Here is an 8,330-nt window from a genome sequence, read left to right on the forward strand (position 1 = left end):
CAGTTCTTGGGGGAGAAGGAGCGCTGGTGTGGCAGAGCTTGCTGTGTGGAATTACCTCTGAACACAGCAGTGCAGTCCCTAAAGTTTGGAACAAAGTACTCTCTACTCTACAAGCAGTCATACCCCCACAAAAGCTCAAGGGTCAAGTAGTTGGCTGGGAACATGGCCAGGCAGTGAAAACGGACTGAGATTCAGACTCAGACTTTGGAATCTTTCTTTGGTGACAAAGAAGACCAAAACATACAGCCAGAAGAAGTCAACAAAGTCAAAGAGCCTACATCAAAAGCCTCCAATAAAAATATGAATTGGTCTCAGGCCATGAAAAAACTTAAAAAGGATTTGGAAAAGCAAGTAAGAGAGGTAGAGGAAAAATTGGGAAGAGAAATGAGAGTGATACGAGAAAACCATGAAAAACAAGTCAATGACTTGCTAATGGAGACCCAAAAAAATACTGAAGAAAATAACACTTTAAAAATAGACTAACTCAAATGGCAAAAGAGCTCCAGAAAGCCAATGAGGAAAAGAATGCCTTGAAAGGCAGAATTAGCCAAATGGAAAAAGAGGTCCAAAAGACCACTGAAGAAAATACTTCCTTAAAAATTATATTGGAGCAAGTGGAAGCTAGTGACTTTATGAGAAATCAAGATATTATATAACAGAACTAAAGGAATGAAAAAGTAGAAGACAATGTGAAATATCTCATTGGAAAAACCACTGACCTGGAAAATAGATCCAGAAGAGATAATTTAAAAATTATTAGACTACCTGAAGGCCATGATCAAAAAATGAGCCTAGATATCATCTTTCAAGAAATCATCAAGGAAAACTGCCCTGATATTCTAGAGCCAGAGGGAAAAACAGAAATTGAAAGAATCCACCCATTGCCTCCTGAAAAAGATCCCAAAAAGAAAACTCCTATGAATATTGTTGCCAAATTCCAGAGCTACCAGATCAAGGAGAAAATACTGCAAGCAGCCAGAAAGAAACAATTTGAGTACTGTGGAAACACAATCAAGATAACAGAAGATCTAACAGGGTTTAGAATATGATATTCTGGAGATCAATGGAGCTAGGATTAAAACCAAGAATCACCTACCCATCAAAATTGAGTATAATGCTCCAAGGCAAAATATGAACTTTCAATAAAATAGAGGACTTTCAAACTTTCTCAGTGAAAAGACCAGAGCTAAATAGAAAATTTGACTTTCAAACACAAGAATCAAGAGAAGCATGAAAAGGTAAACAAGAAAGGGAAATCATAAGGGACTTAATAAAGTTGAACTGTTTTGTTTACATTCCTACATGGAAAGATGATGTATGTAATTCATGAGACCTCAGTATTAGGGTAGCTGAACGGAATATACATATACATATACATATACATATACATATACATATACATATACATATACATATACATATACATATACATATACATATACACAGATAGAGGGTACAGGGTGAGTTGAATATGAAGGAATGATATCTAAAAAATAAAATCAAATTAAGGGATGAGAGAGAAATATATTGAGAAGGAGAAAGGGAGAGATAGAATGGAGTAAATTATCTCACATAAAAGTGGCAAGAAAAAGCAGTTCTGTAGGAAGTGAAGAGGGGGCAGGTGAGGGGGAATGAGTGAATCTTTCTCTCTTCGGATCTGACCTGAGGAGGGAATAACATACACACTCAAATGGGTATCTTACCCCACAGGAAAGAAGGCGGAAGAAGATATAAAAGGGGGGACGATAGAAGGGAGGGCAGATTGGGAAGGAGGTAATCAAAAGAAAACACTTTTGAAAAGGGGCAGGGTCAAGGGAGAAAACTGAATAAAGGGGGACTGGATAGGAGGGAGCAAAATATAGTTAGTCTTTCACAACATGAGTATTGTGGAAGGGTTTTACATAATGATACACATGTGACCTACGTTGAATGGCTTGCCTTCTAGGGAGGGTAGGTGGGGAGGGAAGAGGGGAGAGAATTTGGAACTCAAAGTTTTAAAAGCGGATGCTCAAAAAAGAGTTGGTTTTGCATGTAACTAGGAAATAATATATACAGGCAATGGAGCATAGAAATCTATCTTGCCCTACAAGAAAGTAAGGGAAAAGGGGATGGGGGCAGGGAGTGCAGTGACAGAAGGGAGGGCTGACTGGGGCACAGGGCAATCAGATTATATGCCATCTTGGAGGGGGGGAGGGTAGAAATGGGGAGAAAATTTGTAATTCAAAATCTTGTGGAAATCAATGCTGAAAACCAAAAATATTAAATAAATAATTAGAAAATTGCTAGGGTACCTAAAAATAAAAGTGACTTGCCCAGGGTCACACAAACAACATCTATTAAATAGGACTCCATGTTTCCTCTCTTCTAAGAAGAGAGACAAAGGAGAAAAGCAAAAAGGAAAAAGAAAGAATTAAGAAAGCAAGAATGGAGAAGAAAAGAATACAAAGAAGTTATACGAAATGTGTGAAAGGCCTTGATTCCATGTCATATAAGGGATCAACTGGAGGAAGTATGGATATTTAGCATGATGGAGAAAAGGCTCAGAGATAACATGACAGCTGTCTTCAAGTATCTAAAGGGCTGTCATGTGGAAAATGGATTAAACTAATTTATCTGGTCCCAGAAGACAGAACAATGATCAAAGGGTAGAAAGAGACAAAATTAGGCTTGATGTCAGTAAAATCTTTCCAACAATTAAAGCTGTTCAAAAGTAGAATGGGATGCCTCAAGAGGTGACTGGCTCCTCCTCCTTGGAGGCATTCAAGCTGAGGTTGGAAGATGTGTTAGATACGTTATAGTGGGTATTCCTTTCCTTTACAGATTGAACTAGATGGCCACTGAGATCCCTTCTAACCCTCAAATTCTAAGACATCATCACCTACCCAGACTTCTTCCACCCTTATAACAAAGAATGGAAAAGAGGTAAAAAAAAAAAAAAAACATTCGGAAAAACCAATCAACAAGAATTTATCACGTCTAATGTGTGCCAGGAACTGTACTGTGTTGTTTTTCATTATGTATACATTGCTATAATCATTGTGTATAATGCTTTCCCAGCTTTGCTTACTAATTTATTTTGCAACAGTTTATATAAATCTTTCCATCCCTCTCCGTATCCTTCCTATTCATCATTTCTTAAGGTGAAGTGACATTTCATCATATTCAACTACCACAACTGGTTCAGTTATTCCCCAATCAAATGGTATCTACTATGTTGCTAACTCTTTGCTACAACAAAAAAGTGCTGCTAAAAAGCACTTGTATATTTTGGTGTATGTTAGAACTTTCTGTCTTGCCTTGATCTCCTTGAAGTATATAAGTCTAGCAGTGAAATCTCTGGGTCAAAGAGTACAGATATTTAAGCTACATTAGATGTTCCTTTGAAATGTTCTGTAATTGTATTTATATGTCTTAAGTATGCCTCAGTGGACTGACTCGCTGATATTTCACGCATCCTATAGTTCACAGGAAAACAGGATCATAGATGTGGAACTGGAAAATACCTAAGAGACAATCTGATCTAAAGACCTGATTTTTCAGATGGGGAAACTAAGGCCCAAGGAGATTAACTAACTTGTCCAAGGTCTGAGCTCCTCTAATTCCAGGGACTCTTCCCACTGTCTAGTTACTTTGAATAACATTTCCCTTCCTCTTATCTTCTCCTGGATTTTTTTATTGTACATGGAAATGCTGTTCATTTTGTGCATTTTATATCCTGCTACATTACTGAATCAATTGTCTCAATATAAGATTACTTTCCATAAACATGTTTTTGCCAAATGATAGCAATAGCTGTTATTTATGTGGCCCTTTTAAGGTTTGTACAGATCTTTATGCACATTATCTCATTTTATCACCACAATAGAGATAGGTACTACTACTATCTCAGTTTTACAACTGAGGAAACTGAGGCTAACAGTAGTTATATCATTTACCCATGATCATGAGCTATTAAATGGTAGGTACAGAATTTGAACCCAGGTCTCTTCTGACTACAAGTCCATCACTCTTTTACTAAGTCACACCTAACAGTAACATGAAAGGCAGATTGGAAAGGGAATAAACAAAACAAAGGACCCCCCAAAAAAACTATTTAGGAAGACAGTATAATACTGCAAACAAGAAGGGACAAAAGCTGAAACTACGATGACAGCAGTGAAAGAAAGAGGGGCAGTCATGTGAGAGACTATTCAGGTAGTAATACTCATAATGGGCAACTATGCAGGAGATAAAATTTAAAGATTACCTCAAGGCTACAAGCCTGGGTGACTGAGAAGGAATTTTGTCATTAACAGAAAGAGAAAGTTAAGGAAAGAGAGATTTTGAAAGAGAAATGAAAATTTTTGGTTTTGACATGTTGAGTTAGGTGCTTTGATCAAAGGACACTGCACATGGAGGTACTCAGCGGATAGTTAGAAAAAAAGGACTTAACTCTTAGGAAAAAGTAGAGGTAAAAATATGTGTGAGTCTTTGCATAAAATTAAGTGGAGTCACAGGAATGGAGGAAATCACCAAGAGAGAAAATGTAGCAAGATGACATGGAAAGCTAGAACCTTGGGTAGTGCCCATGTTTAAGGGATAAAAAGTGAATGAGGAGTCATCAGAAAGAAGAACCAGTCAGAAAGGCAGGACAAGAATCATGAGAATGCTGTGGACTAGAAACTATGGAAGGAAAGAGTATAACAAGGAGTAGGTGGTCAATGTCAAATACCACAGAAAGGTCACAGAAACGAAAACTGAAACAAAGTCCAAAGGACTTAACTATCATTTTTCAGAAACTTGGTTCTATATTATTATTGCATCCACTTTATTTTAGAACTTAATTTTTATTTTAAAATACTACTCATTGAAAACTATAAAATAATAATAACAGCATGTAAACAGCACTCTAAGGTCTCCAAAGCGTTTTATATAGGTTAGTTCATTTGATCCTCACAGAAGCCCTGGGAGACAGATACTTTTTAACATCACCATTTTGCAGATGAGTTAACTGAAGCACAGAAAGAAAAGGGATTTGCCCAGGGTCAGTGTCCTTAGAAGGATTTACAGTCAGGTCTTCCTGACTCTAGGGGATAACTAGGTGGCTCAGAGGATAGAGTGGCAGCCTGGATTCAAAAGATTCATCTTCCTGAGTTCAAATCCAGCCTAAGACACTCAGGAGCTTTATGACTCTGGGCAAGTCACTTAACCGTATTTGCCTGAGTTTCCTCATGTGTAAAATAAGCTAGAGAAAGAAATAGGCAAACCACTCCAGTATCTTTGTCAAGAAAAACCCAAACGGGGCCACGAAGAGTTGGACATGACTGAAATGTCCAAACATAACAACTTCCTAACTGTAGGTTATGTATGTTACCATTCCACCACATAACAGTAGTCAAAACCCAGACCTTACTTTTAACAATAGAGTATCAAATTTCTTGTATTCCACAAAATGACTTTATAATTTACCTAATTTTACCAAAATCCTTGAATTGTCAATTTTTCAAATAATTCTAATATAACAAGCTGGTAATTAGTAGCATTAATTACTTACAGGAAAGCAATTTCTTAACATAAATAATAAGAATACAATTACTTAAGTATAGTTTTAACTATTGAATTCTTCAAAAACTCATGGAAGCCCCAATTCTGTGAAGCAAAGCAGATCCTTTCCTTAGAAAGTTATCAAAAACAGAAGAGATCAGCTGACAGCAGGTGACACATATAAGAACTCTTACCACCAACAGTTCGTCCTGAAAAGCCCAATTCAACTCCTTCAAAAGGCTCTTGGGTACCACACCTGCTCTACCTTACAAATTGTACAATTATTGTTAAAGATATCCTTCATCTCTAAGTTAACACAAGATGTTAAGTCCCCAAAACAGAACCGTCCCAAGGACGAGTCCTTACATTTAACAGCAGCGTTTAGCTTTCTTAGTATAGTGAGCCAGAAAATAAACACACACACTTCGCTATGACATTTAGAAGTTGTGAAACTAAGGGACTCCAAGTAACTTGATTTCTCTTTTATCTAAAGTTGGAGGGTCTTTCTATCATCCATCCTTAGCAGTAAGCCTTTTTTTTAATGCAAGTGATTATTAACACAACCAGTGAACATATAGAACTTTTTTAAAAATAAAGTGTTATGGATATCTTTTGTTCCCATATAACCTGAATTTCTCTCAAAAGCCTTCCCTTCACTGCCTCCCAGGAAGTGATTCAAAAAACATTTTTAAAGGAAAAAAATGAATAAAATATAGCAATACATAGAAAAAGTCTGAAAATATAAGCAATATTACATACCCAGGGACCTCTGCAACAAGTGGGAAGAGATGTCTTCTCTTATCTGTTGCTTGGGGCAATACCAGTTTTTTGCAATTCTGCAACATTTACTTTTCATTTTGGGGTTTTTTTTTCCTTCCATTTTCACTGTTGTACTCATTGTGTAGGTTGTTATCTTGGTTCTACTTACTTTATATCAGTTCACATAAATCTTTCCATGTGGGAAGGTAGGCATACTAATGCATTGTTGGTAGATGTGTCAATCAGTACAACCATTTTGGAAAGCAAATTAAAATCATACTAATAAGGTGACTAAAAAAAATCTCTGGGGGCAGCTAGGTAGCGCAGTGAGTAGGGCACCAGCCTTGGAGTCAGGAGAACCTGAGTTCAAATCCGGCCTCAGACACTTGACACACTTACTAGCTGTGTGACCTTGGGCAAGTCACTTAACCCCAACTGCCCTGCCTTCCCCCCTCCAAAAAGAAATCTATGCCCTCTAACCCAGAGATTCTACTTCTAGGATATACCTCATTTGATAAGAAGAAAGATCACATATATACCAAGATATTTATGGTGGAATTTTTTGTAGTAGGAAAAAACTGGAAACAAACTAGATGTCTACCAATTGGGGAATGGTTAATAAAGTATTGTATATGAATATATTGGAATATTACTATGCTATATGAAATTATGAATATAATGAATACAGAGAACCTAAGATTGTCTAATATATTTAATATTTAAAGAGACAAAAAGAAGAAAATTTCAAGCACTATAAACCAACTCTCATCTCTAAGATATACCAAATTTGCAAATAATACCAAACAGCCAGAAGAATTGTTAACTCACTTACTACAATGTACACTTACTACAATGAAATTGTTAACTATAGACCTTTGCTGTGAGAATAAAGAAATGGCCTCTCACAAAGGAATTTCAAGAGTTTCATAATCTATTCTTGCAAGATTTATTCAAAAACAAGTTAATTAAAATGATGGTGTCAAGAGATAGATCTACCCTCCTGATCTTACCTACATTTTGTCAAGTTTTTACTGTTTAAATGTGACTTGCCTTAAGAAAACCCAATATCCCCAAATGCAAACTGAAAGGACTAGGTTAATAAGCAATGATTTGCTTTACAAAGGAAACTTAGCAGTTGTGTTTTTTAATAGATTTCCTAGTGCATATTTTAATTACTTATTTCAATATAATAATAGCTAATATTTATATAGTGCTTACTCTGAATCAGGAACTATACTAAGCACTTTACAAGGATTATCTCTTTTTGATTCTCACAACAATCCTGACAGGTAAGTGCTATTATTATCCCCATTTTGAATAAGAGGAAACCGAGGCAAACAGAGGTTAAGTGACTTGCCCAGGGCCACGTAGCTAGTGTCTAAGCCCAAATTTGAACTTAGGATTTCCTGATTTCAGGCCCAGTGCTCTATCCATAGCACCACCTAACTGCCTTGATTTCATGGGTGTAAACACTGTTTCCAACTATGAGAATCCCTCAGTTCTATCTTGCAGACTGTCTTCAACAAGCCTGTAGCTTCAAAAAAAATTTTTTTTAACTAAGATCACTCAAAAAGGAGTGGAAAAAGGGAAAAAGTATTTTTAAAAGCTTATTTGAAACAAGGAAGCATGACCATGAAGTGGAAATAATAGGGAATTTGGAGTCATGGTACTTGGGTTCAAGTGTGAGCTGTGCGCTTAATAGCTATGTAATCTTCAGCAAGTTATTTACCTACTCTAGGCCTGTTCCCATATGCCAAATGATAGAGCTGGACTAGATGACCTCTGAGGTTCCTTCCAGCTCTAAATCTCTGCTCTTATATACTTAACAAATCATAAAAAATTATCCAAACTTGATTTGGCCTGGATAGCAGTAAAGTGATTTGCAGGAAAAAAAAGGTTCATTACAGTCACTGTAAACCAAATTTATCCCTCAGATCTTTTTTAAAAAATCTGTTCTGAATTTAGTAAACATCAACAAAAACATTCAAATACACAAAAATAACCACATTATAATTTGTTTTGTCCCTTGTTTTTTAAACAGGGTGATG

The sequence above is a fragment of the Trichosurus vulpecula genome, chromosome 9 (genome assembly GCF_011100635.1).
Source record: "Trichosurus vulpecula isolate mTriVul1 chromosome 9, mTriVul1.pri, whole genome shotgun sequence".
NCBI lineage: Eukaryota > Metazoa > Chordata > Mammalia > Diprotodontia > Phalangeridae > Trichosurus > Trichosurus vulpecula.